Source organism: Anarrhichthys ocellatus, unplaced genomic scaffold (genome assembly GCF_004355925.1).
Source record: "Anarrhichthys ocellatus isolate YVR2014 unplaced genomic scaffold, GSC_Weel_1.0 scaffold1, whole genome shotgun sequence".
Classification (NCBI taxonomy): domain Eukaryota; kingdom Metazoa; phylum Chordata; class Actinopteri; order Perciformes; family Anarhichadidae; genus Anarrhichthys; species Anarrhichthys ocellatus.
In genome coordinates this window covers 13,601,981-13,629,600 of record NW_022280031.1, presented here as the reverse complement: position 1 = coordinate 13,629,600, position 27,620 = coordinate 13,601,981, and the positions used below count along the sequence as shown (strand labels likewise).

General features: G+C 43.0%; 1 protein-coding gene across 3 annotated transcripts in view; it reads left to right on the top strand.

Moving 5' to 3' along the window:
• cdh4 (cadherin 4, type 1, R-cadherin (retinal)) overlaps window positions 1-27,620 on the top strand; it is a 175,062-nt gene that overhangs the window by 83,443 nt on the left and 63,999 nt on the right. The window lies entirely within an intron of this gene.

Below are 27,620 nucleotides of genomic sequence, written 5' to 3'. Positions count from 1 at the left end.
TCCCTCCGTCTATCTAGAAGTGGCTACCATCAGCAGGTTTAGAGCAGGAAGCGCCTGGTTAATATTTAGGACGAAGCACACTGAACATTAGTTTTCCCCCAGGCTCTCCTTTCTGTTCCCTCTCTGGTGCCAGCTCTGCGACAGGTGTCTTTTCAGGCGGGTTGTGATAAATGAAGGGCTGTTTGTCTGAAGCAGAAAATAAAATGCACCCTGTAGGGCAACAAATAAAAACAGGGCTCCTAGACACCTTGAACAGGATTAATCAAACAGTAAAAGGTGCTGTCCTGGGACACAGCCTGTATGGCCATTTATGAAAACAACTCCTCTATTAGTTACTCATTAGGAGCATGATTAAGCACCACAACATCACCTTCCAAGCTGTGTTCAATTTGGTATTTTGCCTTGGCTTCAGTTCATCTTAGCATTTTTTTTTCTATACAAATCCTGCCGACAATATGAAAAAAAAATCTAAACAAGCTCTGTCATGAGTTTTCTCAGCTAATAAACTTTGCCGTGATGACTTTATGTGTCGACACATTATGTAGCCTCACATTTATTGTAGTTTCAACGTGTGGAAATGTCACTTAGCCTCATTACACGAGTGTGTGTTTTTTGTCATCATTACTGTAGGAGTTAATGATGCTGAGAGAGAAGGGCACTGCTCTGGGCTGGCTGGAGGGACAGAAGACATGTACCTGCCTTCTCCTGAGACACTCATTAAGCACCACAGTGTTCACATCACATCACATCATTGGCTGGGTCTGTAGAGGGCCACATTAGCTGCTTATTTATATTTCATTGCATGCAAGCATTTGCCTTGCGGGGCTCAAAAGCAGATGCCTTAATAGTCTTGACATAAAGAAAAAGGAATAAGCACCATCACACCATGGAGGGTCCTGGTGGTTCTGAACTGGTATAGGATTAAAAAGTAACCAATTGTTTTCATATTGAATCAGCATCAGCTCACAGGCTCTCCAAACGTCACCTGCCACTCTCTTAGAAGTAGAAATCAGCTTCCAGTAGACAAAGTATCAGGTTGTCACACTGCCATGATGATAAATCAATCATCAAAATTGGACAATATATCTTACTGGAAAAGTCTGTATGCTGATGTTGATACGCCATATTACTAGAATCATACTGTTTGCATCAGTAATTTGTGCTTTTTTGTGTAATTTGTGCAGAATTTCTACAATTTCTGTGAGAAGTCGCAACCGCTGATGAATGAAATTATTACTCCAATTGTCATGAAAATTGCGAAATTAAAACACATATTTGGCATTTTCAGACACTCACAATGCAGCCATACATACATACATACACACACACACACACACACACACACACACGGATGCATGCACAAACACACCTCCTTATCCTGTCCACCCCCACACAAATTCACCTGGTAGAACAGAGTGACCTCGTTCTGCCAGAAGCCTTCAGTCATCCACAGTGTGCTCACACACACACACACACACAAGCACACACACAGACACTCAGCGAGCTCGCTCCCTTAGCGGACCGGTGAAGTGATTAGCTCAACACTGCACACTGCTGCGCATGCACACGGCTCATACGCTAGAAAGGCTGGCTGTGATCACACAGCCTATAGCGTCCTATACTGACGAGCGGGAGATTAGCCGCAGATAGCAGCAGCGGATGATCTCATCGCTGTCAAGTCAAGATATTTTTAGGACACCCAGCGTTCACTGAGATGTCTGACAGCCTGTAGGAACCAAGAAGACAGTAAAATATTTGACTGACTGAAAAATGTTTGACTGAGCACTTCAGGCTCCTGAGAGGGATTTCAGATTTTATAATGTCAACATAAATTGCACAATTGTGCGCATGGTCGGTCATACGGTCGGCAACGCGAAGAGACATTTTAAGAGGCTTTGGCTCAACTCAAAGGTGCATCCTCGTCGTACTGCCTTTGTTGCTCCTCCTGATGTACACATGCACTTAAACCAAGTAGTTCTTGGATAAAAAAAAAAGTGATTGGATGTATTTTCCAAATATAGACTTCATATGTTACTCATCAAAAGAAGCTGATGTATGCTATATTCAACCCACCATCTTATGAAAACCCACTCACGACCATCTTGAACAAAAGTTACAAAGAAAAAAGTGCATTGAAGATTCTTTTGTTGCTTCTGTAGCCGCCTCGTCTCTGGTGAGGTCACTGTCACTGTAAACAATGGGCATCACCCAAATGAAGCATCATTATGAAGCTAAAACACAGCAATTAGCCAATGTTGGTGTTGAGGAAATTGAGCTGAGAGATATTTAATAGAACACAGTAAACATAATAAACATAGCTTCCTCAGTGTGTGCATGAATACTGGAAATTAGATAAACGCTACAAAGCGTTCTCATACTTTAGCTCACACAAGGACAATAAGACTATTTGTATAAAAGTTGTTCCTGCTTTTCACTTTATATTCAGTTTTTCTTAATTGTTTAAGATTTTTTTTCAACCACACTTACTCCATTTAGTGCAGTCGCATCACGTTGCACATTACAAGTCTAAAGATACTGACCACAGAAGCAAATATGTATACAGCCCTCTGTGCCTTTATGCTAGTTAACTAATTAATAAGAACAATTAAGAATAACATGTTGATACAGTATGATTTCAGTTTCTGGTAAACCAAGCAAAGCTGCTGAGTAAATCACCTATATTATGTAACTCTCCCAAACGGGAGAATTGCCTGTTTTGCGGATACACAGCTGTGCGTGTCATGCCATTATGTAGGATCCGTGTTTGTGTGTTAATGTATTTTAAGTCTGTATTTTAAATGTGCATCCCGGTTTTTGTAACTAACTCCTTTGTCATTGATAAATGGTGAAAGTTCATTGATCAAGGGATGTTTCTGCTGCCAGCAATCACAGCCTCTTACACCGTAGCTCCCGCAGTGGAGAGCAACAAAGCATTGTGGTCCGCGTAGCACACGAGGATATCCAGCAAAAGAATGTCAAAGATTTCATTTTGCTCTCACTCACGCTCTCCGCCGTCTGTGTATTCCACAATAAGGATCTTCTTTTGTGTTTCATTCAGTCAATGTGCAGCAGAATTAGGCTTGAAGCACTCGCAGTAGGGGTTGTGTTGTTGCACATTTAAAAAGTTGTGTACGGGAATGAAGAATAGTTTCACCAACAGTAAGAGTTTACTAATCCTATGAATTATCTCTTACTGTGTGAAGTTCGACCCATTTTGTACAACTCACACACTCAGAAACTGAAAAATGATTGAAAGGACAATTAGACAGAGAATTGTTTTGATACTCGTTTTGTGCGAGGGCTTACATAATGCATGCCATTTTATTGAGTGGTACGTCGGTGCATTAGTAGCCACTCTGAAAACGGTCTGCACATTTCAGCATGAACATGACTCGCCTCTTCATCCCTTTTTCTCCCCATCTATTTTTATCTGATCACAAACCCACCAGCGTCCGTGCTAATTTTCATACTTTCTCCTTTTATTTTCTTTCTCTCCTCATTCTTTTTTATCTTCCCCCTCGCATCTCTTTCACTTAATCCTTCTTTTGTCTTTCCATGTCCTTTGTTTTTCATTTTCCCTTTTTACTGTTGCCTCAAAAACGCTGTGAAGCAGCGCGCAGACTGCCACAGTTTCTTGCGTTAAAAAGTGAAACCTATTAACTGACAAAGATGTCTCAGGGGAGGACCACTGTGCTTAAATTATACATGATCACTCTCTCAATTTGTTCGCGTCTCTCTTCCTCATACAACTCTCTCTCTCTCTCTCTCTCTCTCTCTCCTTCGCTCTCATGATGTCCTTCTCTTTATTTCTTTCACTAAAAATTGTATAAAATGTCATGGCCCAAATAAATCAGGAATAGCTTACCAAACACAACACTTAACCAAGATCTATGGATGATGATGCAACTGCATGTCTTCTCCTACTCTTTGACTTCAAATGTAACTATGAATTTGAGGAAAATACACTAAAATATATAAATATATATATATATATATATATATGTACATTCATTCTGCCGTGATTTCCCTCTACGATAAATGGATAGATAGACAGATAACTGGATAATAATTATAATTGCTTCATGTCAGGAACACTTAAAAGGTCAAACCGTTCAACCTATATAAAGTCTATATGTTCTAATTTCAGGTTGTTTGTGATGATCACATTGTTTCAGATTTAATTAAATCTGAAAACACACAGTATTCAAACCTACTAATAAAAGCCATACAATTATTTTACAGATGCATAAGCCAGCGAGCAGTCTTGCCATTTTAACTCTTTTTCTGAACATTAACTCACAGCAGAAGCTACCCCCTTTTTTCACATGTTCACTAACTTCTGAATGTATATTCAATAATTTATCAACCCATTAAGGTGATTTATTAAAGATGTTATGTAAATTGTTTGATTCCTTGTATTTGTGAAGGTCACTACATGATATCCTAGCTTCGAGTACATATGAGAACACTCTCCAAGTAAATCGATAGCAGTTTCGACATATATCACTGGCATAGAGACGTGACCTTTGATGTTGTAGTTTATGTGGGCGTGTCTGGGTACAGCAGCGGCAAAATATCACCTCTCGTATTATTGTCTGCATAAATTTTGGTGGTCGATCCAACCCAACTGCTGGAGGCCATTTACAAAAAAAGCAGATGAAATGCAATTTATATATAGGTGATTTCACTATTGTTGAACAAAATCAATTTTTAGCCTTTAGCTTACGAGTAGCTTGTCATACACCCACAGATGATGCTACTCTCTGCTATTGTATATGATTTATCCTGCATTAGTCTCGATCATTCTATTGAGTGTGTTGTGTCTGTAGAGTAACTTCAATAAATTTCATATAATATAATAATATAATATAATAAATATGGACTCTGATGTTCTTTTTCCTTTTTCAAATCTCTATTTACCTTCCCGCCTTCAGCTATGGATTGACACCATAGGTACAAGTGGACAAAATGAGTTTCCCTCATTGGGTGTCTGGGCTCACCCTCAGGCATGGCTGAGAAGCTCAGATATCCAGGACAAGCTCACTAAACAGAGCCAGTTGAGGTAATTTTGGGCATCAGGACACCTTCCATATGCCTCTCTGTGGAGGTATTCTGGGCACATCCAACTGGGAGGAGACCTGGGTGTATAATCCCTCCCAGAACTGCTGGGGAGGAATTATACACCACTTCTCAGGATCCCCCAGGAAGAGCTGGAGGTCGTGGCTGAGTAGGACGTCTGCGTTAAAAACCCAGACTCAGATAAGCTGCAGAACAGGGTAAGAAGGAGGGTTGGGATGGATGGATGGATTGGAAGGACCTTGGACCTCAGTTGAGGCAGATAGAGTAGTTAAAAACTGTACACAAAGCCACTACAAGGAACTTTGATTTTGTGTTGATTTTGGCTCCCCCGTAAACAAAAGCATTACGGTTACCGTAACAGAATCTCTTTAGAAAACCTCTCATTTTACTGCAGCAGGGTCTGACAGTCTGCAATATAGCCTGGGCCTCCAGCAGGGTGGTGTCGGTGTTGGCTCCCGGCGGGGACCAGCGGAGCAGCGAGGTGAAGCTCTTCTCCTGGCCAGGGGGGAGGAGCCACTGCTGCTGAGTGCAGAGGTCTCCTCCTCCTGCCAGAGCTTCCAACTGCAGGTCGAAGGTGGCAGTGAAGCCGGATCGGTGGCCCCACTGGAGTTTGAGCTGAAGGAGTTTCTGGTGAACCTGCATGCTTTCGTCTGATTTTGCACTAAATCCGACCTGGTGGCACCGATGACAAGCATTAAGAATAACTACATAGAAATTGAAAATCTTCTTGGGCATCAGTGTTAAAGTGGGACTGTTGCATAACTAGTAAAAGTTCTTCACAGAAACTTTAAGAAAACACATTGTTACGCAATAATTGTGATTTCATGTAGAGCAAAAAGGAGTCTCTAAATAACCTTGTAAATGTGCATCAGTGGGAAAATGGACAAAAGAACTATCCTTGAAAGTGGAATGAGCTTCTCTTACACTGTTAATGATTTATTAGAAAAGCAAGCTCGGTCCATATAAAGACAGACTGTAACTTCCCTCCAAAATATCCCATTACATTACACCCTACATAATCTCTCACTCTACATGTATTGGTTGAATGCAGATAAACAGTTAGTGTGGAGGGCAAAAGAGGCAGAACACATTGGCCGGCCATTGTCTGAAGATGATTTAAATTTGCAACTCTAGTTCGGCTTGGAGAGGTCTGTCTAGCAACATGGACCGTGTCTTCAACCATACTCTGTGGGTGTGACTTTTTTACCGTGTCATCACCATTCATATTCATACAACCAATGTGTTTATGACTAAATTGTTGACTAGAGTACAAGATTGTTCCACAAATAGATCTAGCCTCTTAAAAAAAACAGAAGCAGGTATGAAAAATAGGTTTGAATACAACTATTTAAGTCAGTTATCAGTTCCATTAGACCAGTGCCCCTTACTGCTGTTTTCAATCTAAGCAACACAAAGGAAACAAACTGTTGATAACCACAGAAATGTAGAATGTTAAGTGCCAACCATCACTCGACCATATTCTTCTGTGTGGGTTCAAAGAAATGTCCTTGCGTATTCATACTAAAAGTGATCCGTTCTTTGCTTTTCATCTTTTGAGGAGGTGGAAAGGTTTAGCAAGAAACAGCATCAGCCACATCATTTTTGTAATGATGAAAAAAATTCTTATGATATTGAATGGTGCATTGTGGGAACTGGATAGCTCATTTAATTGATATTTCTTTTACCTCGTGAAAAACTTGCTCACCCAAGAACTCTGCAGGTAGGTGAAGCCCTGCAATTTCTACCGACACTCCGAGTAGATTGTTTTCTTAAACCCACTGAAGCCACTTAGCACAGCACCGATTCATACGGAGCATTCACAGAGTATGTATAGTGTGAAACTCTGTTATGGACATTTAATCAGTAAGGAGTCTGGTCTATAGAATACAAAGCTGTAAGGACATTGGATGTGTGATGCCACTGAATGACTGAATGAATGGCTTTGCGCATCAAGCTCTTGAGTACTTACTTTATTTTAATCTTGTTATCCTTGATCCCAAGGGTTTGTATGGCGTGCGAATGGTGAATGGTAAAATGAAATGTACAGTGGGTACGGAAAGTATTCAGACCCCTTTCAATTTTTCACTCTGTTTCACTGCAGCCATTTGCTAAAATCAAAAAAGTTCATTTTATTTCTCATTAATGTACACTCAGCACCCCATCTTGACAGAAAAAAACAGAAATGTAGAAATTTTTGCAAATTTATTAAAAAAGAAAAGCTGAAATATCACATGGTCATAAGTATTCAGACCCTTTGCTGTGACACTCATATTTAACTCACATGCTGTCCATTTCTTCTGAGCCTCCTTGAGATGGTTCTACTCCTTCATTGGAGTCCAGCTGTGTTTAATTAAACTGATTGGACTTGATTAGGAAAGGCACACACCTGTCTATATAAGACCTTACAGCTCACAGTGCATGTCAGAGCAAATGAGAATCATGAGGTCGAAGGAACTGCCCAAGGAGCTCAGAGACAGAATTGTGGCAAGGCACAGATCTGGCCAAGGTTACAAAAGAATTTCTGCAGCACTCAAGGTTCCTAAGAGCACAGTGGCCTCCATAATCCTTAAATGGAAGAAGTTTGGGACGACCAGAACTCTTCCTAGACCTGGCCGTCCAGCCAAACTGAGCAATCGTGGAAGAAGAGCCTTGGTGAGAGAGGTAAAGAAGAACCCAAAGATCACTGTGGCTGAGCTCCAGAGATGCAGTAGGGAGATGGGAGAAAGTTCCACAAAGTCAACTATCACTGCAGCCCTCCACCAGTCGGGGCTTTATGGCAGAGTGGCCCGACGGAAGCCTCTCCTCAGTGCAAGACATATGAAAGCCCGCATAGAGTTTGCCAAAAAACACATGAAGGACTCCCAGACTATGAGAAATAAGATTCTCTGGTCTGATGAGACCAAGATTGAACTTTTTGGCGTTAATTCTAAGCGGTATGTGTGGAGAAAACCAGGCACTGCTCATCACCTGCCCAATACAATCCCAACAGTGAAACATGGTGGTGGCAGCATCATGCTATGGGGGTGTTTTTCAGCTGCAGGGACAGGACGACTGGTTGTAATTGAAGGAAAGATGAATGCGGCCAAGTACAGAGATATCCTGGAAGAAAACCTCTTCCAGAGTGCTCTGGACCTCGGACTGGGCCGCAGGTTCACCTTCCAACAAGACAATGACCCTAAGCACACAGCTAAAATAACAAAGGAGTGGCTTCGGAACAACTCTGTGACCATTCTTGACTGGCCCAGCCAGAGCCCTGACCTAAACCCAATTGAGCATCTCTGGAGAGACCTGATAATGGCTGTCCACCAACGTTCACCATCCAACCTGACGGAACTGGAGAGGATCTGCAAGGAAGAATGGCAGAGGATCCCCAAATCCAGGTGTGAAAAACTTGTTGCATCATTCCCAAGAAGACTCATGGCTGTACTAGCTCAAAAGGGTGCTTCTACTCAATACTGAGCAAAGGGTCTGAATACTTATGACCATGTGATATTTCAGTTTTTCTTTTTTAATAAATTTGCAAAAATTTCTACATTTCTGTTTTTTTCTGTCAAGATGGGGTGCTGAGTGTACATTAATGAGAAATAAAATGAACTTTTTTGATTTTAGCAAATGGCTGCAATGAAACAGAGTGAAAAATTTAAAGGGGTCTGAATACTTTCCGTACCCACTGTATTCTTTACATTATGACCTTGGCCACTCATGTCCATTAATTCACTTGATACCATGTTTTCTGCATATACAATTATAAACTGAAGATCTACTCTGTATGCTGCCATTTCTAGCCATGCTCGTGGCTCCGGGGATGGAAATGTTGGTTTGTCTGCCCGTCAGGTGGTCCACCACTTCAGTCTACACTTGAATATCTCTACAACTATTGGAAGGATTGCCATGAATTGTTTTTACAGACATTCATAATTCCCAGAGGATGAACCTCTTGGTGATCCCCTGACTTTTCAGGGAGCACCACCAGCAGATCAGACCACCTGTTGTGGTTTTGGGTGAAATGTCTGGTAACAGTATGACGCCCACGTCCATAATGCATTATAAGCATACTTAGAATGCGTTAGAATATGCTTAAGAACGACACACAAAACATCGAAATGTAATTTTAACTTGACTTAACCACTTAGAGTGACTCATAATCACATTAAATGCATAATAACAGTGCTATAAGCAGATTATAATACATTATAAGTATGTTTATAATGCGTTATAGACCTGGGCGTCATAGAAAATGTTACTGCCAACTGTTGGATGGATTGACATGACAAATACCTGCAAAACTAATGATATTCCCATCAGCCTCAGCTGTACTGTAGTTTTAGAGCTAATTATTTGACAAACTAAAATGATGAACATGTCAGCTTTGTAAATGACAGAATCTGGCTGTAGACTCTCTAGCTACAGTATGCTGTATTTTTGGTTTGGACCTGATTCCCAAAGGTCAATCTTTGCAGTACCAGACGCGTTCGTACACACACCAAAGCTGCAGACAGTCCAGACAATGCTGGCAGTCTCTCAGTCCGGACAAAATGCAGACGTCGGCTCTTTTCATCGTGGAGCGATGAATTTTTAATGAGCCCGTATCACCATTCAGGACGAGGGAGAGGAGAAAGCTGTGGAGTCGCTCAAGTCAATTTCAATATTCCTGGATCACTGTCTCTGCCTTGTCCTCATCATATCTTCATTATCTCCCCGTTCTTCAATTTATTTTTTATCTGCGAATAACCATAGGACCAGTAAATGAGGAAAAGGAGGGAAAAAATTCCCTCCTGCGTGTACATGGAACCGAGAGAAGTCTAATGTGGCAGGCAGACGGGAGGGAAAATGTGCCGACCACAAAGCCTGTTCCTTTTTGTTTACAGCAGCCGAAGATGGACTCATTCTTCCTTTTGCTCTCTGCATCTAGCTTGAGGCAGGAGAGAATGGGGAGAGTTTGAAGAGCTGACACAATGAGTCAGAGCGAGGCAAGTGAGAGGGAAGGGCGGCAAAGGTTTAGGCGTCTGCACTGACAGGTTTCTCCTGCAGTCTGACAGAGCTTTGTTGTGGATCCGGGGTTTCACCGCTGTTGCCGCTCCAGGGTTTCACTGATGTTGCTGCCGCAGTAAGCGCTGAGCCCTGACCTTTTCACGCACGCCGTACAAATATCCATCCTTCACGCGTTGCCCGCCTTTTTCTGAGACCCACCTCCGCCGCGTCCAGACGTTTAAAACGGGTTGTCATGTGATGACAGATGGCCCACGCTGTCAGTAGAACGTCATCGCAGATCACATCTCCCACGGCGGTGGCGAGGATGGCCACTGGCATCTGTGCCCCTGCGACAGATGCTGCAGACAATGCAGACGCCACATGTGTCACACCATGTTTCATACACGGGGCTGACTGTAATGCCCCGTGCAGGGTATTAGTTTGAGTGTGTCAGCACTGTGGAAATTGGTTGATTTTGTGCTGCCTCATCCTGCAAACTAACTCTGACATATGGGAGCTGTAAACCCCATTCTGTCTCTCTCGTTTCTCTTCCTCTCCGCCTGACTCTCTGCCTGCCTGTCACTCCATCACGTCTGTCCATCTGTCTGTCGCCCTCGCTCCTCCTCTCCGTCTTCCCGCCTGCTGTCTCTCTCACTCTGTTGCTCTCTGACTGTAGTTAAGAGAGAGCGTGAAAAAAAGATGAGCAAACACTCCGGCTTCCTCGGAATTCATTTTCGAGCCTCGCATGCTCCACCACCTCTGCCTTCCTCCCCCCCACACACACACCTGCAATATTCCTCCTCCGCAGCTCCCACGCAGGATTAGTCTTATATGAGAAATGTATTGTTTCCTTCATTCACTCAAGTCAGGGAGTAATTGAGTTAATCTGTCTGTCTTCTGTTGGTTGGGGAGCAGCAGATATTAGGGCCTCAGTTGGCAGAGATGGAGTCACTCCTTTAAAAGATGGAATAAAAATGTCACAGCGTCTTTAATGACAACCGGCTTGACATTTACCAGCAAGCTTATCATCAGAAATACTTATTCAGAATACAAAGGGAAATGCCAAGTCCTTCCATTATTTCATCGCGTGCCGTATATGGACTAACTTTTATGAACACCAACTAATAACTAAGACATACAATATTATTATAAAGATTTTACGATCTAAACTTTTGTCACTGATCAGAAGATATTTGAAAGTGCGTATGATAATGAGAACCATACAGTAGGCATATGTGTGTAGGTGCAGGCACTTTAATAGGCCTCTTTATATGCACGGCATCATCATGTAACAAAATATCTCTTCAGCCTATAAGAAGCTAGCGTGATTATTTTGACGCATACTGTAGATGGATATTTGTCGTCTCTCCACATCTGACATTCCTGCAAATTTCCCTGTGTGTGCAGGAATTTGCTTATCCCACCCAAACGGTACCCATGCCAACATAGCAATTGTGCCTAATGGATTTCACTGCTCCGTAAATGCTGAACACACAAATAGTTATGGGGTAAATGAAAGCTTTTTTTTTTTTTTTTTTTCCCTGTGCGCAGCAGAAAGACTAAGTTCAGTTTTACAAGTCCCGGCAGAATGATTTGAGCTTGTTTTCTATCGATAAACGTTTTTTATGCTGCAATGACTGTTTGAAAGTGAGCAGGGGTGTGTCAGAACAGAATGGGCCACTCCATGCTGCTCATAAATCCTAAGGTATAATTGGCTGGTGTCAAGAACATCAGGCTACAACCTTTTATTCATGTAGACCAGATAGTAAACACACAGGACTAACGCAAGAAGGTCTCTTTAAAAATGTCTAATTGTCTAATGTTAATGTAAATTGGCAAGCAAATCCATGCTTTATGTTTTGCTAATTCAAACAATATTTGGACGTGTTTGGGAAATACCATTCTTTACTGTGTCTCTGTGTTGGATCAGAACGTAGATACCACTCTCATGTCTGTAAAGGAGCCAGAAGATGGTTAGCTTAGCCTAGCACAAAGACTCCCTGTCCAAAGGATACAACATCCTCCTACCAGCACCTCTAATGCAGTGTTTCCAGACCGAGCTCCCCTCTCCTCGACTAGACTCACTTTTGGTACCGGTCCTTTTCTCTATGCTGTGTTCTCACGGCAGATAGCACCCCCACAGTGTAGTCAGGATTCTCAGCTGCAGTGACATCATCTTCAACGCAACACTCGCTGAATCATTTCATCTGACACCAAAAAGAGGATCTGTACTTCGTCAATTGCCAGCTGCCATTTAAAAAAAGAACGAAATCTGGGTCTTGTGAATAAAATATTGCGGTGGCTTTTGACTGCAGCTTGGCTGTTTAAAAAAAACGGCGGGTTTGTGCAGGATTTCCCATGTCGCGCTAGTGACAGGTCTCTCTGACCAATCAGTGTTCTGCAGTGTTTTAAACTTCACCTTTTAGTATCGACTCAGCTCGCTTGGAACCTCGACCGAGGATGTTACCGAGAATGGAAAGGTTCTATTGGTACCATCCGCCACTTTTGCTAATGGAAACAGGAAAATAACTGTTCTAATGTGTAAAAAAAGTCAACTGAAGTGAACAGGAGTTATTGGTGGAAATGTGGCTTGAAGCTAATTTACTAGCGCCTTATATTTTGCCTGCTTAATATGTGCTTGAATCCTTCAGAAACACAATTGTAATTTCTAATAGCTATAAATGAGTGCAGCACATAACCTGTAAAATGGCAAATTGTTTTCACACGTTTTTGTTTTTGTAAGGATTAAACAAACAAGATATAAGGTGTTAATAAGTGAGCTTTAGAAGTGCTAGTAGGTGTCAGTTTGTTACCTTTAGGCAGAGCGAGGCTAGCTGTGTAGCCTGTCTCCAGTCTTTGTGCTAAGCTACGTTAAGCTTAACAGCCGCAGCCTACATGTGTACTGCACACGCATGTGAGTCATGTCATCCATCTCACCTGGCAAATAAGTTAACGAGCCAATTCTTTAAAATGTCAAACTATTGCTTTTATCCGTTTCCAAAGATATCCAGATGTGTTTGTATTGTTGAGTATGGGCTTACTCTGAAATGCTCAGGGCCACAATGCTGAAGTCTACGGCCAACCTTGGCTGCCGTATTCCAAATGCCCCAGACTAACCCCAGGATGTGAGCTTTTAACCTAATTCAATCAGTCTGTCTGTGCACTTCAAAACCTCTTCGAGGCCTGTGCTTTTAGATGCTTTAGATTTTCTGCTCGCCTGTACTGTGACTCAAATCGAGAGGAAAATTAAACGTAAAGAGGAAGCAATAAAACAGGAAGCTCAAAGTCCAAGGTCTGGCTTGTATTGACTCTATTCAGTCAGCGGAGAGAGGACAGCGAGCAGAGACTCTCTGCGAACATCCAAAGTGACTCGAGAGATTAATGTCACACGATATAAACTAGAGTATGTAGTGAATCACCTCAGAAGATAAACACCGGCCATCTGAAGACAACGGAGCATACCTTCAGTGGTGCCAGCACACCTCCACCTGAGTAAATATGGGAGTAGATTAGCAGAATTAAGTTTCCTGGCGCAGCGGTTGGCAGGCTGAATTAACAGGTGCTTGTGTTTAGAGGTAGATGAAGGAGGAACAGCTCCAAAAAAACAACAAAACAAAAACCCCATCTGTCTTTTTGCTTTTCCCTTGCCTGACAGTAAACATTAATTTGCCTGAATTTCAAAACAGCTAGAAAATGATAAAGAAGCGCCAGGTGAATAGTTAGCAGTTATTTAGCCAATCATGCTCCGCCTGTCTGGCACCAGATACATCAGCATTTTCTCCCTCTATTCTCCATTTTTCCTCCTGGGTTTCTGACAGTGATCAGGGGAGTTGGAGCTATGCTGAGCTGAACAGTGCTGACAAAGCCAAAAGGCTCTGCACTTCAGGCTCCGGAGTGGCTGGATCGATGTAGTGCCATCACCGTGGCCTGGGGGGAACGGCTGCCACCATCCTTCATACTGCACTGGATGTCCTCATCTGCCTCTTCTCGTCACCTCCCTGCCTGTGGCGGGACGGAGATTTATGCATAGCAGACAGCTCAAGTCCGAGCATACGCTATAGGTTGGCGAGCCACGGCACATGACACAAGCAATAGGCGTGGAACTTTCCACCCTCGGAAAGTTTAGCACCTACACTGACAAATTGATGCTGGCTAGAAAGTCAAACTCAGCCGTTGGGGATGGCGTGAAAATAAAGCATAGCAATTAATTTGGGATTTTAGACGCCTGAAGCCTGTGATTGCCGTACGGCCGACTCCGTTGAACACATTCCTCCGCCGCAGACTTTGTTTACATGGTGATTTGCAATTTTAAATATACTTTTCACACTCATATTTATTGCCACTCATACTTTTATACCAGCACAATATGTATTTTCACCCTGAATGTTTGTGAGCATGTGGAATGTTTGCAAACAGTAGAAAACACTTGAGACGACAACAGGGCAGGCGATTACGTGTTCGTCCATGATTATGAAGAGCATAGGCTTCCTGCTAAGTACTGAGAACTTTATTTGAGAGGGGAAAACTCTTATTTGTTTCAACACTGACATTACTGCGCGTGTTCCAGCATTGCAGTGCACAAGTTAATCTATAGCACATCTACCAAACACATCTAGCGGCTTTCACAAATATCTGTTTAGTCAACATTGTTACTTCCAGAACGTTTTGCATTGAATCCTCATTTGAAGGCTTCGTTTCATTCTGCACACATAGGCGATGTGTGTTTTTATCTCTTTTTTTATTCAGTTAGGGCCTGTCTCTAGAAGCAGGATCATCATGTTAGTTGAATAAAGTAAGACCCAGAACACCGAAATGTGACCAAAGACGGAAGTAAAAATAATAGAGCTTCTCTGCCTTGGATACAGTGCTGTTAAAGTGCTAATTTAATAATCCCGGCCCTCAGTGTGCTTTTGTGTTGCGTATTCAGTACAGTTATTTCTGTTTGGGTTTTGATTCTCAAGCTTTAACTCGAGCAAAAACAAAATTTTGCCAACCTCTCCAGGGCCCCGGAGTAAATTTTAGAAGTGGTTTGCCAGGCTGGCAACCAGCCAATCAGCTTTCGGTTGCCAAATGGACAGAATGGATGGTGTGTTTAACCGTGTTTAATTATAGGCCATATTTAATTAATGGGAAATGATACCAAGAATGACTGAACATATTTTTCTTAATGCGAACACATCGCTTCTCTCGCTGTCTTTTGATTGTTACAGACACAAACACACACACACACACACACACACACACATTACTTTCAACGTACAGTAATGTACCTCAGAGGGAAAATAGAAAAAGCTGGAATAATTATATCTAAAGTTTGAAACAAGGGGAAAAAAGGTTTGTTAAAAAACAGTTTATCACAAGTTTTCCCTCCCTTACTGAGCCCTCTTCCTTCTTTTTTTTTTTTTATCTGCCCTCTTCTGTAAGACAGTTCTGCTCCGCCTCCTAAGTTTTGATTGAAGCGTGAACGTCGCTTTTGTTCAAATTGAGCTGTCTGACGATGGATTTGTCTGGTGGGTTATCCTGTAGGTCTGACAGTTTATCTTTGGAGTTTTTTCTCGTTGTTTGGAAGAGTGGTAATCCATAACAGTAGCGCTCGTGCTCGCTTAGGCAGAAGATTAGGCCCATACGCTGATGTGGAGGTACAGCGAGGGATTTATTTTAACACAGGAAAAGTGGTGGTCAATAGGGCCGACCAGAAAGCAACAAAATGATTGGATTTACTGGATTTATAGGGATGTGTTAAGCTGGCGTACGTGTTTGTGCCGCTGCAGCCACAAATACCAAGTTGACACCACAACAGCTGCGGTTGGACAGCATGAGCTGCTTGTCTTTACCCAAACAAGTTTCGGATGCCGGTAGAGATCGTTGAGTGTGAAGAAAACATTAAGGAAGTTGGAGAAAGAATTTTGTGTTGTATCGATTGATATTGCAAAGTCAATTAGAAAACTTTAAGTCTGTAAATGTGGGGAATATTGTCTAATTAAAGCATGAATACAGCCGGATGACTTACAATACATCTGTCAAGGTTATGCGTCAGCGCTAGCTTTTACCACTGGAATGTAGCTTCATTGAGCTAAATAAGAAGTTTTATTTAGTTTCTATTCATTTTTTATTGTAAAACATGTCTTTTATACATTGGTTGTTTTAAACCCAAAGTTTGCACACAGAACACACTTTCAGCTTGAATTTTCAAACGTTCCACGTTAACTAACTTGCTAGTAGCACATGACACATTTCACACTGGATGTGTCTGACAAATGCATTGAATTAGGAATTATTCGGTAACAGGAGTGATTCTATGACAAACACAGCCTGAGAAAATATCCCTTATATTTCCATTTCATTCCTGTTATTTCCTTGTAATTCCCATAAATTCCTGTAAAGTTTCCACATGAAATATTTCCGGAATTTTTGCAACCCTACAAAACCATAATCTTCATAGAAGTGCATCACACCACTGTACTGCAGCAGTCTAACAGTGCGACCAGCCCTCCTTTATCTCTCCAACAAGCACCACTGATACAGAAAAAGCAAAACCTAAAAACCAAACAAAACCTGAACCACTTCCACTACGGATAGTGACTCGCTTAAGAAGGGCAATTAAGCCCATTCCCATAACCTGTGAGATAACGCGTATACTCATTCTCACCTGATAACCTAAACAGCCTGATTCTTTAGAGATTAATGACTTGTCTCCAGCTAATGTATTTTTATCACAAGGTCACGAGTGATGTATTATCAGTTAATGAGAAATACAGAAAAGTGTGGCGTGTGAGAGCGGCGGGGAGGGGGGGGGGTAAACACACACAATGAGAGACACACTCGTTTGACCTTTCAGAAGGGTTTTCTCTGCCCTGCGGTGAGTTGTCCTGCAGTGATAAGAATAATGGTTTTGGCGCCATCGGCCCAGGGAGACCGACCTCGCCTCCCCTCCCGGTAGATTGTTGAGAAGAGAGATTCAGCCCCTCCTATTGTGCTCCCTACACCTATAGCAGACAATGAGGCTTAGTGCTGCCCACTTAAGGGACAGCGGTATATGCTCGTATTGAGGACCACTGCAGACGTCTCTGATAACTGTCACCAGCCGACTTAAATAGGAAATGTAAGGAGGGGCAGAGCGGTGGAGGAGCAGAGACACTTGCATTAGAATTACTTGCAAATCATTCGACAGGAGGATTTCTTTTGCAGGCCGGACATTCGCAGGGCACAACGTTGTACCATTTGTCTGATTGGCTTATTTTGGTGGCGTGTTCCTCTGTCGCGTGTTGTGCAGAAACAGCACAGTAAAAGCAGACTGATATTCTTCATTATTTGATTTCACTTTAAGTCGGAGCTTCACTTGAAGCAGCGAATATGTGCGAAAGGGTCCTTGTTAAAATCCTCCTGTCACTATCTCTGTGATCTCAACATTTACACCGTGTTAGGCAGCGGGGGACATCAAACGCTCTTAAGAGCAAAAGTGGAAAATGTTGGGTGCAAATGTATTAGTCATGTTTTTAATTGATTTTCTGGTACAGGCCAGGGTGACTTCAAAGCAAATGGCTGTTGAAAGAAACTCAGATTTGTTGCTTTTAAGGGAGGGCTGCACTCTGAAAACCTCATTCTTTCTTTTTTACTCAAGTACCTCCGCATATCTCAAACTGGCATTGTGTAAATGTGTCATGAATTATTCTCGATTCGGTTAGAGTTATTAATAAATGCTAGCTTACATACAGTTTGTGTTGTTATTTACAAAGAAATTTACGTTACCGTGTGTGTACACAGTAAGTGACTTTGACTTAAAGCTGCACGAGTAAATCATTTTATGTTAAGAAACCAAACCAAACCCCGGACAGTTAGCGACTATCTGGTGAATATATTGGAGCTTTTAGCAGCTAAAGAGCCAGAGCTTTCCCTGAGGGGTTAATGAAGACTGAAACAGAGCTAAATGAAGACTGAACATTGGACATTCATCAGGTGGACAGAAACATGACTCCATCAATGAATGCTAATGTTGCTCCGCGTGCTGGATATGTGAAACTGCAACTGTTTGCTAACACAGTCACTATATCTACTTTAGGCTTGTTTCCTTGCCCCAAGTTGCCAAAAAAACAATGATGCAGTTTTAACAGTTTTAACAGTGTAGATTCTTTACTTATTGATATAAGGTAAACAAATTATTCATGCATTTCTTTTTTTTGTTGATATAGTTGATTTTTTAAAGTTTGTTCTTTTCATCTTTTTGCAGCATCCATTTCATTGGTGTATCGTATGTCTACATAAAAAACTCTGTTCCTCTTATTCTACTTTAGTGATCTTGATACTTAGTGTACAACGTTTCCTGTTGCAGGCTTGAAGCAACGGCATTGATTCCTGTTTCGACTTGAACACTGCTCCTTAAGACTCAAGGCTACTTGTTGGACGCAATTATCTTCATAATGACACAACATCAGCACCCGCCTCGCAACAGTTTGTCCCTGTAGTCCACGTAGCTGAACCTCATCTGCTTCGCTGGTTTCGGCCCACCGCAGGGAAACCAACTTAAACCCATTCAAGCGTGCTGGTTTACAATAATGAAACCAATTAGTTTCATTGGTTACTTTGGCTGATTGATGAGTAGAATGACCTGTAAAGGCTTCAGATGGCAGGAATCTGACAGAACAATGAGGCTGCATGTTTCCATCTCGCAGTCTCCCTCTTTCGATCAGATGAGTAACCAGCTGGTGGAAAGGCAAAGTACAACTTTTAAACATGCAATTAAATACCCCAAAATGAAGAAGCAGCATGGCAGTAATGGGTATGTCATAGCACTCGCTGTACTGTAGCTGACCTCTGAGATGGCCTTGATCTCCTCCGACGGAGAAACGCGGATGAGTTTGGTCCCGGGTCTCGGGGCCTGGAGACTAATGGCTGGCCCCGGCCTATCGCTTGCCCCAGGGGGCTTCGGAGTAGAGACAGGATTAGAGAGAAATGGATGAGAGCAGCGGATAATGAAGGAGATCTGTCTTACGTCTAATCATTGGCATTTTGAAGACATGATCTGGGCTGCAGAGAGGGAGAGCAGGAGAAGATAAGAGGCACCTTTCTTGTTGTGATTACACCTTTTATCACGAATGAACATCCAATACTTCGCCACTGTCAGCCGCTCCGTATGCAGTGCTACGCCGTTAAAGTAAACACGCCATTCATTCATTTACATAAACGTAGTAAAAATGCAGTTTCAGCGGCCTCTGATAAGACAGCTCGTTATTGAGACGCGCCGATACACCTTTTTTTTTTATCACACAAACTCCTCTTCATCTGGCCTCCAATTCCCTTAAATTAGTCTGTCGGGCATAACGGATATTCTGTTCCTCTCTAAGTGTATATTTGTAATGCTAATTAGGCCAATTGTAGGAAATCAAATCAAGATGCTGAACACAGCAGCTAAACAATCACTGGGGAAGGATGCAAACACTTTTATGCAAATAACGCAAGAAAAGGGGAAAGATGGAGAGAAAAATAGGAATAACCTGGGAGAAGAAAGGGCTGCTCAGTGAGTGAGAGTGGAGAGGGGGGGGGGGGGGAGATAAAGGGAGAGATGGTAAGAGGAGGGGGGAGAAAATTGAAAGCTGATTACCTTGTGAGTGAGTCTTTGGTTTCTCTGGGGATGGAGAGGAAGCCTGTTTTAGTCTTACAGTATTTATTAAGGCCGGCCTCCAGGGTAATGAAGACCAGCTAAAAATAACCAGCGAAAAGATGCTGCAGTTCTAAACACAGCACACTGACTGGATCACACCCTGTAACTGGACTCATTTACTCACCCGGCCTAACGTCTCTGTGTCGGTTAATATGATAAAAGTGTAACTATTATCTAAAACCTGAAGTTTGTTCTCTACATTGACCGATGTGGGCAGTAGAGGAAAAGTGACTCACGCTAGGAAAAAAAATAAAATAAAAGAAATACTGGAGAATATTGGGTTTCCATTACAGTCATTATACGGTTGAGTGGGAGTCAAGGACATAAGCCCCCCTCTGTCCCCTGATCCTTGCCCCTTGTTTGCTCACATTCCCCTCTTTGTCACTTGGCCCAGCTGAGGTCCCACCACCTCGCTTTGGGTCGTGTGAAATGATTATATTGTACTGGGGGATAACAGACAGTGTGTTGCCTTGAGGCAGTGTCTTCGCTTCACCTCCTTAAAAAAGATATTGCTGTGATAAAGCGCTGCTCCTTCTCTGCTCGCGCTAAATCGAAGGGGAAGCCTTGAAGGCAAGGTCTGGCGAGTGGGAGCCAGATGAAAGAAATAAAACAAAGAATCGGTTGATATGTTTGTTCAGTTGCGTGCTTCAAAAGGGGAACATTGCTCATTACCATAAGACTGTTGCAGGGGCCACCAGCTCAATTGGGGGGATTTTCAAGGCGTCGTTTCCTGCCTTGATGTGGGTTTTCTGCAGACGGTGGATTGATTGGGAGCCAGACTTCCCTGGCTTTTTTGCGGTTTGAAATTTGCAGTATGCTGCTGAGTAGATGGTCAGCCAAAAGGCATGCACAAAAAAGATAGTGGGTGTTTGTTAAAGTTCACAACAGTGTGAAGTTTAACAGCATTTTGTACGCAAGATTGTCTACTTAAATACATTCTTCTTCTTTTAAAAGTTGTAAAGCCAGTGTTGAAAATGTCTGCCCACCTACCTCCCTTCCGTCCGTGTTTTCTCTTGTTGTGATAGGTGGAATGAAAGGCTGATCATTTCTTAGGACCTGCTTGTCAAGGTCAGCAGGACTCCTGACCTGAAAAAGTGTTAACCCTGGCGAGACACACTGGTGCCCCCTAGCTGTGGCATGCTTACAAGATAACACATTCACAAACAAAAGCGCGCACACACACCAACACTACACACACACAGAGAGAGGAGAAAAGCTCCTGGGCTGAATGGTGGTGTATTAATCACACTGACGCCTGGCACTGCGATCTGTGACCCAGTCTTTTAATTGCATCCGCTCTGCTTTGCTCCCGCTCTCCCTCTTTATCTCGCCTCTTTCCCCTTTCTCATTCCTCAAGCCTCCTCCATGCCCTACACCCACGAGAGGAGGCTAACGCACAGATAAGAGGGAGGGCCGGGGATGTGAAAAAACCCCAAATGCTCGCACGGACAGGCGAATGCAGCAGGCAGCCGACGTTCAGGCTCTCACGTGGAGTGAAGCCTGCTGTGTAATGAGACGATGTACAGGCGAGGTGGTGTGCAGAAGGCAAAACAAATATCTTCATAATCCATTGAACTACCGTGACAACCTTTGAAAAGAAGCCCACAGAAGACGAGGCCCACACAGCATCCTGTATTTGTGTGGTTGCTGTACATCGCTCTCTGGATGCTGACGGGCCGGCAGGGCCCTTTACAGCTGGTCCCCTCACACCTGCAGAAAGATAAGGAGGCGACAGAAGGAAATCAAAGGTGTGACAGGGTGAGGGGAGGCGGCGCGATTGTGGGCGGATGTTGGCCATACACACATAGCGGTGTGACAAGGTTTCTCTCAGCGCCACAAGTGCACCACATCTCGAGCGTGCGGTGTTTGAACAAAAGTGAAACATGAGCGCCGACGCACACAAATTCAGGTTGACGGCACCTTCTCTCCCACGCACACACCTATGGGAACGCAGGAAGTCGATGACACTCATACCCATTTATGCATCAGCTGCAATAATCGTAAATGCAAAGAGCTGGTGTCACACACTCCCACTCCGATGTCCCTCTTCTTCTCTCTCTCTCTCTCTGTCTCTTTATCTCTCTTGCTCTCAGTCCCTCGCACGCACAAGCACAAACAGCGACACACACACACACACACTTGAGTCGCAGTGGTTTCCTTCTGTGAGAGCGAGCTGTCAGAGGGAACTGTGTGGGCTTTTGTTAAAACAGAACTGCAGAGGCAGAGAAATTCATTTCCAACTGCGGCAAAAAAAAAAAAAAAAAATCCTTTTCAGGAAAGTCACATTGTACCTGCAGTGTTTTTAAAAACAGCAGTATGTAAATTGAATTAGTTATGAGCATTCCTGTGGGGGCACAGTGGGCTGGATCTCAAAAGACTTTCAAGGGTTGTGTATATGCTGCATGTGGTGCCTCAGGTCTGACGGCAGATTCACAAGACGGTGCACTTTAGTTGTGATAAATCACGACATTTGAAAATAGATTTTACATATTCACTTGCCAATCACGAATGCTCTGCTGCATTTCCTTCGCCGCCCACTGAAAAGTGTAAACTTTTCTCATTTCGTTTGCCTCTTGAAGGTGTAAAGAATATCACCTTGAACGTTTAGTCCTTCCTCTTGTTTAGACGTACGCTGGAGGATCACCCGCATTTTTCTTCGGGTTTTGTCGTTTGTTTCACAGGGCATCATTAAAACAACTTATTGTGAGTGACGCTGTTTATCTTCAAGAATAAATGCTTTGGCATCCTCGCATTTTTATTCACTGTTCAGTTTAATGTCGGTGAGTACACTCAAATGTGTCATTTTCCAATGAATCACTGTCATTCTAGAAGAACTAAAATCACGATTGAAACGCTATTGATGCTGATCTATCAAATGACTTGCAAACATGCACACAAAAAAAATTGCAACGGCACTGAAGTCACACTGAGATGTTGCTGCTCCTTGCACACAGTGTGTTCTGTGTTTTGACCGTGTTCGTTTACTCGTCAGTGGGCTCCGTGCTGCTGTCTATCACAGCCTCAGGCAAAAAATACTGTGATTTGCAAATTGAGTGGGTGGCGTTGATTTTCCCGCTGGCTTGAGAAAAGCAGCAGGGTACCAGAGGGAATGTTTACTTAGCACTGTGGCACAACTGCGATGAGCGGCACCATAACAAATATCCATATGCTCAGTCTGGAGCTATTTAACCCCTCCACTGGTGGTAAATCCTGACTCTCTCTACCAAGTATTCCACTGCAAGACTTTTAACCAAAACATGCCCCCCCTCCACCCCGATTTGTACACAGTGTTTGCTGTCAGGCGTCTATTTTTAGCTGCTGTAGCTGATATCATAATCTTTATTTATACACCTATTAAAGTGCAAAAAAACAAATCACTTCATTAAAAAAGCAGATCAAATTACCAGTAGACGCAATGAATGAGGTGAGACATGCAGGATCAAAGCAAAACTCATAAAAGGGAGGCTAAGACGGTAATAAAGGTTGTTATATAAAAGCAGGTCTATAAAAAGATCCATCGAAGTCTTAAAAATGATCCGCAAAAATCATATAATCTCTTCTAAAAACCAGCTCACAAGTGAATAAACGCTTACAAACCTTGATCCTTTTGTGCACCTCTTTTGGGTCTCTTGTGCCATTATGCTCTCAGCTCACTTTAACAGCGGTAATAACATGGCCCACCAGGGTGTCCAGGCCTTTGGCTCAGACCGGCTCTCGAGGAGAAAGTTCCTCAGTCTGCAGGGAATACGAGAGGAAGATAGAGGAGGACAGGTGGGGGGGTTAAACAGGGAGGAAGTAAGGACGGTAGGGGGTAAGGAGGACTGCTGTGTCTCTGCAGAACAGGGAGGTGGAGGAGACGGGGAAGAGAGGGCTGACAGCAGGAGGAGAGAATGGCGGGGAGGCGTGCGCGGTCGACAGGTGAACATGCGGTAGGCGGATGCGGAGGGATGAGGGAGGCATGCTCCGTGTGGCTGCACAAAGCAGGCAGTGCAGAGCTTCTACCTGGCATCTACATTATGCACATGTAATGTTTCCATACAAGAGCGGCTTTGGCCTCCACTAGGGTATTGTTGTGGATCTACAAGCTGAAAGAGACAAAGAGCATAAGCGTGTCTCTCTCTCTCTCTCTCTCTGTGTGTGCAGAGGACTCGGTGGTCGGCAGTCACGGCTGCTTGCCCGCTCTGTTTTAGCCGCGCCTGTGCTGCGCCACCCGCTCTGTTGGACAGCATGTTCTCTGTCCAAAGAAGAGCAGCCAAGCAGAATGACACCAGCCTCAGCAGCCTGCCAAACACCGCTGTGGATGGCAGGACACACTAAAATATACAGAACACACTTTGGCACACAGAGACAAACACACACACATACACACACACAGAGACACAAACCATAAACACACACACTCAGGAGGATGCACACACCCAAAACATGCACAGACCAACACTGTACGGCACACACACACTTTGCACTTTTAGGCTACAAAATAGAAAAACTGAATGCAAACACACACACACACACACACACACACACACACACACACATAAGCTGGTGTTTTTAATACCCCAGATGTTTTTCTCCGGAACTAAGGCAAAACACAGGGACACACAAACACACATCGATAAAGTCATAGACGAAGAAGGCAATTGACATAATAGATTTCTGAGTCAGAAGGCTGTTGCCATAACCAGCAAGGCACAAAATCGACCCTACTTTCATACAGTTGAACTGCTGAGATGGCAGTTTTGAAGCAACAGTATCGGCCTTGCCACAGAGCGCATTCGCCACACCCACTCACTTTATCACCACCCATGTGTATATTTTCAGGGCTTGACACTTCTTGACACGCCTTCGGGCAAGTAGCTGAGACGTTTATGTGCGAAACAGAAAATGTAGGCCTATTAAAAACGAATTTGGACAAAGAAACTGTGTTATCCTTTTGCTTTATATTGTCATATAAATTGGTTATTTGCATGAAAGCACACAATTCAATTGATAAGAAAATAGATGATTTGATTAAACATATTTTGGGGGCATTAGTATTTTTAATTATGTATCAAAAGCTGCTTAGAGCAAGTGTTCGGAAGTTAAATGTGTCATAATTGCGTCTCTAATATCTATTTTATATTGCTATAACAACAGCTCCTTCAAACTACTGTATGTATTCAAGTTTCTCGTCCAAAACAAATTTTTACAAGATTACATTTCAACACATAAAATGATAATGTGTTAATTTACCTTTGCCCAATATTGATTTTTACAGTTTGGAGCTTGAACGCATCATGATGCAAGTCAATGTAACCTCCAATAATTAGAACTGCGCTAGAGAGAGACCTTCTGCTGTCTGCAGACGAGCCGGTCACTGTGATAGCTTTGGTCAGCATGATGGGAATGAATAACAATATAACAGGCCGTGTCTGATTAAGTTATTTGCTACTTGTTAGCTCTGTTATTTAGCCAAGCAGAGCAGTGCTGCTTGCATTTTAGTCCATGCTGCTGTTTGCATGGACTGTTCAGAAACTCGTCCAAGCTTCAGTCTGCAGAGTGGTCTTCAAAGTTGAACGCAGTGAGTATACCTGTGACACTGAGATACATGCTGGATGGATAAATCCAGTTTGGTGTCATGTAGGGCTGCAACTAACGATTATTTTCAGTATTGATTTTGAAAGAAGCTTATTTATTCTTATCATACCGCATATGTGGCTACAACAAGTTGATTGCATCTATTGGCTTAGAGTTGTTGAAATGAATCGGGTATAAAGCTGACTGACAACCACACACACCACCCTTAGACGTTATTGGAGGAACGGCTGGTGAACGGAGCTGCCTGGAGATATCTGGCAACAAAGTCTGATGTCCTCGTTTTAGTTTGCTGGATTTTAGCAACTGAGCATCTGAGCAGAGTGAGCGAAATTATTAAATATGACGCATACACAGAAGTCATACAAAGTGTGAAATAACAATAACATTTAGAGAAACATTGCAGTGATGCACTCAAGCCGGAGTCTCTTCCCTTCAGTCCTGGGGCTCCAGACGAGCTGACCAGTGGCAGTCTAGTGGCAGTATTGATTGAACCTGCAGTAAAATATGGATGTGATTATTAATTGATGAAGGACTGACTGCGGGTTTACTGACCTTCAGGGCCGTCAGCCTGAAGCATCGCCTTACTTTATTCATTTCAACTTCAATTTCTCGCACGTAAGCATGCTGTGGTTTGCCAAGCGCAACATGACAAAACAAATTACATGCACCAGAGAACAATTACATCAAATACGCACAGATTAGTTATCACCAGTGTTGGTCTTCATTCACTGCTTCTATTTCCATTATGATGTGACAGCGATGAATAATCTGCATTTCTACATTTGCACATTAGCTCCTCTTGTCTTAAAACTGAGGATTGTTCTTTTGGTGGCAGAGAAAATTGTTCCAATTACTATTTTACTTTATACATTTTCTATTTCACCTCTTTTTATCTTCTTCTGTGTGCTACAGTATCTGCATCTCCCGCCTTCTCCTTTTATCCTGCCATCTCTCTCTCTCTCACACACACAAACACACACACACACACATGCATGGTTCCTCTATCAGTATCTAGTCTCAGCGTTGTTTCCCTCTGCTGCTTTCATCTCCATTTAACAGCGTGGCAGATCAGATCCCACCACCTGATTTGAATGTGCTTTGTGAACGGGATTTTTAATGAATATCAACACATTTATGAATATTTTCATACTAAGTAGATGTGTTAAGAATCAGGGTCGTGGTCCCGGCCCCTCGCGGCTACGAACCAGTGGGCGGTGAATGGTAAGCTGAGAGGGTGGCCCGGTGCCCCAGCAGAAAATCAAAGTCATTCCTCTAACAATGCTGCACTATGGCGATCCCTCACAGACCACATGTGTGTGTTCCCATGCCAACTGGCACCAACCACAGCACAGGGGGCAACGGGCAGACCCTCGGAGACCTTGATGGTTTTAATGTAGAATCAACATCCAAATTGATATATGCAACGGCTAGCTGCAGTTTGAATTCACTCCCACGCGTATGCACACACACACACACGCACACACACACACACACACAGGCAGGAAAAACACACCCGCAGCATTCACAAGCAGCCCTTTGCAGTGCGTGCTCGTGTCTTTAAACCCTGCTTCTCCCAGCTGCACCACAAGAGACCTGTCTAAGTGACAACAATTAGCCTGCTCAGTTCAAGCTAATTGAAGTCATTTGCATAATACATGCCTGCCATCACAATTCATCTGTGGACAATTCAAGCAGGTCTGTGTCATATTGTCACAACCTGATGTTAGATTCCCCCCCCCCCCTCCCCACCGGCTTGATAAATGATCCCCAAAGTCAGTTAACACAAAGCATATCATTCACATAGGGACTGTTCTCTGCTATGTTATTCTTCTAATGAAAATAAGGATTGCATTTGCCAACATAGACAGATGCACACAATGTCAAAACTGTGTTTACCGTCCGTCCCGTTATGCATGCAATTACTCAGAGGTTGAAAACAAACAGACGACGAGATCTCGTGCTTTATTAGCCTGTTTTTCGGGAGCTGCTTTTGACAGGAAGCTGGGCAATAAATGAAATAGATGGCTTGATAAAAAGCTTGCTGTGCAGAATTCTTCACGCTGGATTTTTGAAAAATCACGCTGCCACAGCTCATAACAGACGATCTATTCCCTGGGTGATTTATGAAATCAATTTGTCTTGTTATCAACAGCCAGAGTTTGTGAGATAGCATCATTCGGAGCACATGCTTTTCAACTTGCGGGTAGAGGGAGACGGGCGGGTGGGGTGTGGACACATAATTGACACGTTGAAAACAACAAATCAGTCATTCATGTCGTTGCATCATGCTATGAATCATGGGATGATGATGCATTCAGTGTTGATTAAATTTGGC